Below are 3,650 nucleotides of genomic sequence, written 5' to 3'. Positions count from 1 at the left end.
GGGGCACAGCTGGTGTGTGCGTGGGGGGCGGCGAGCGGGCACAGCTGGTGTGTGCGTGGGGGGGCGGCGAGGGGGCACAGCTGATGTGTGCGTGGGGGGCGGCGAGGGGGCACAGCTGATGTGTGCGTGGGGGGCGGCGAGGGGGCACAGCTGGTGTGTGCGTGGGGGGCGGCGAGCGGGGCACAGCTTCGGCTGCACTTTTACTTTGCTCTTTTCTCAGCCCAAACTACCTCTGCAGAGCTACCACTTTCTCACTCTTCACTTTTATTTTTCCAAATAAACTTTGCCACTGCTTTTTGCTTATTTTATAGAGCAAAATCACAAGAGGTGGGCACAACACAGGACAAACTATGATCAACAACATTACAAATTTAGCTGTTTAGGTTATTTTTTTTATTTTTAGTTTTTTAAAATTTTTATTTTTTGTATTTTAGGGAAGGGTCTACAGGGTGTTCAGAGTCTCACTACTAGATTGAACTTGTAAGGATCCACCTGTTTACAGCCTCCCAAGTGCTGGGATTACAGGTGTGTACCACCATGCCCAGTCTCAATCTCCATCTCAGTGTGCCCTAGGGATAAAGCCAGTGCCGCAGGCCTGGGGATCAAACCCCCAGCCCCTGCACCTGCTTGCAGGCACTTTAATCTGCTGAGCTATTTGGCCAGCCTTTGTTTAGGTAATATTGACCCAATGGGGAAGCAGGTCACATAGAAAGTGTATAAGGAAAGAACAAGGACCTTTTTAGGAAGAGATGAACTTGGGGTGTTCCCAGCCACCCACCAGGGAACTGATGTTAATATTAATTTGTTTATCTCTTGGGGAGAAATGTAGGCCTGGTCATTTTGTCTTGATCGTGAGGCTTTCCCACCACACATGCACCTCTGGCCATTTTTTCTGGAAGAACCAGAGATTGAACTCAAGCCCTTGCTCTTGCCAGGTGAGTGCTTATTCTACTGAGCCATCTCCCCGGCCCCTGGTCAGAGTTTTCGTATCTTTTGTACTGATTCCCTTGGGGACCTAATACTATCTGACTGCCTATTGTATTTCTACCTAATTTAGCTATTTATAATAATAACCATTTGTCTCCATTTCCCAGCTCCTTACCATCATTTCTGGCCTGGATTGCTAGGAGAGTGCAGTAGCAGGCCCTCCTGCTCCTACCCGTACTCCTCTAGTATGTTCATAACTCTGCTGCTCTCCTCTCCTCCCTGGGGCCTTGTAATGGCCAAGGTCATCCAGCCCCCAGGACTCCCAGGCTGTCTTTTTTTTTCAGAACCAGGGATCGAACTCAGGCCCTTGTGCTTGCCAGGGATGCACTTACTCTACTGAGCCATCTCCCCAGCCCAGGCTGTCTTGTGTCACTCTCAGTCAGCAGCTTAGGCCATGCTGCTGTCCCCCTTGTGCCCCCAGCCATGGTGTTAGTTATTCCCTCTGCCTGGAATGCTCTGCTCTGCCTTTAAGTCTTCATGGGGCTGACTCTCTCTCATCTCCTTTCAGTCTTTTTTTCTTCTTTTTTTAGATGTTGAATTCTAAATGGGCTCCTCTGTTTAAAATGCTCCCCCTCCTAACTTCTTTGCCTCTGTTTATTTTTTTTTTCTTTCATGCAAAGTACTTATTTATCACCTCCCAGCACAACATGCAATTCACTTATTTGTTGTGTTATTCTGCCCACCACGATTGTTCAGGGCAAAACATTCCTGTCTCTCTTGCTTTCTGCTGCTTCAAGAGCCTGTGGCCCAGAGCAGACGCCTGGTAGGTGCCATCCACTGAGCGAGCTTCAGGCTGCTCGGAGTAGTCTGATCTTCCTGAAAGGAAAACAACCACAGAGCAGATTCTGAAATCCAGATCAGTAAATCCATAACTTGCCCTCTCGGCTACTTTAGTCTCCTTGCTGGGACAAAATACCTGACACCCAAAATGAAGGAAGGAAAGGTCTATTTAGCTCCCAGTTAGTGGAGGTTTCAGTCCATACTCAGCTGGCTCCAAGGCAGAGTGGCACACGGCAGAGGGCAGCAGCTCATGGTGATGGAAAACAGCAAAACTGCAATAGCAAATGGGAGGAGCAGCGGCCGCAGTGGTAGCAGAGGGAGAGACAGCCCTCCCCTTTATTGCATTCAGGCCACCCATCAGTGGGGCACTCACGTCCCTAATCCTAGCACTGGATCATGAACTAATCATAGTCTGTATATGCCCACCCCCATGACAGCAGGAGGCTTTTGGGGGGACAACTGAACATAAACCATAACACTTTCCAAGGCCAAATGTAGCTTAGGGGCAAAGTGCTTTTTTTTTTTTTTTTTTTTTTTGTATTTAGGACAGTGTGTCCAGGGTCTTTAAGGTCTCACTGTATAGATTGGACTCGTAGTGATACTCCTGTTTACAGCCTCCCAAGTGCTAGGATTACAGGCATGTGCCACCACACTCAGTCTCCATCGCTGTCTCAGTGTGGCGGGGCCAGCATGGCAGGCCTGGGAATCAAACTCCCAGCCCCTGTGTCTGCCCAAAAAGGCGCTTTAATCCACTGAGCTATTTGACTGGCCCTGCTAATTTGCTTCTTGTTTTGGTTTGTGTGTATTTGTCCCCACAAAGCCTCATGCAGTCGTGGGGTGGGCTTATAGAGTTCCTGATTAACTCATGATCCACTGGAATTATGAGTATGAGTGCTGCTGGGATTATGGGTGTGAGTGCTATACCCAACCTGGGTGGATAATCTGAATGTAACATAAGAGAGACAGAGGGGCAGGGAGATGGCTCAGTAGAATAAGCACTTGACTGGCAAGCACAAGGGTCTGAGTTCAATCCCTGGTTCCACCAAAGAGAGAAAGCGAGAGAGAAAGAGAGAAAGAGAGAAAGAGAGAGAGAGAGAGAGAGAGAGAGAGAGAGAGAGAGAGAGAGATTCTCTCTGTAACCTAGCTACTGTTGCTGCCACTCCTCACTCTTGCTCTTTGCTGCCACTGTGAACTGCTGCCCTCTGCCATGTGCCACTCTGCCTTGGGGCCTGCTGAAACTTCTACTAACTGTGAGCTAAATAGACCTTTCCATCCTTCATATTGGGTGTTGGTTATTCGTCCCAGCAACGAGAGAAGAGTAACTGAGACACTTCTCTTTTTAGATTCGAGAATGATTGGGCTGATTCACTTGAGTGGAACACTGAAGCTCTCACTATGAATACAAAGAAAACCCTAAGAATGGCTGAATCCCTGGCCTTGGGCCCTCTGAACAGCCTCTGGTCTGGTTCACTCTGCAGAGAGAGATGTTCCATTCCAAGGCTGGGCTTGGAGAAAGGGGGAAGTTAGAGAAGGTAGGTTCACTGCAGCCCCCTTTCTGCTTCTTGGTTCTGGGTCTTGCCTGGAGGCAAAATACTTTAAGCAGTAAACAACTGGAGATGCTAAGATAAAGGAAAACCAACTTTCCAGGGCACACATGGCTTCTCAGCTAGGTGGGAGTGGGGCCGCACAGGACAGGGTCCAGCAGTCCTGCTGCCACTTTCACCCATTAACAAGTGTTTATTAAGCTTTTCTTTCTTTCTTTCTTTCTTTCTTTCTTTCTTTCTTTCTTTCTTTCTTTCTTTCTTTCTTTCTTTCTTTCTTTCTTTCTTCTTTCTTTTTCTTTCTTTTCTTCTTTCTAAATGTGTTTGGTACAATGTTTCACT

The sequence above is a fragment of the Octodon degus genome, unplaced genomic scaffold, assembly GCF_000260255.1.
Source record: "Octodon degus isolate 3935 unplaced genomic scaffold, OctDeg1.0 scaffold00009, whole genome shotgun sequence".
Lineage (NCBI taxonomy): Eukaryota > Metazoa > Chordata > Mammalia > Rodentia > Octodontidae > Octodon > Octodon degus.
The sequence above is the reverse complement of the archived record's forward strand: the minus strand, read 5'-3'. Positions refer to the sequence as shown.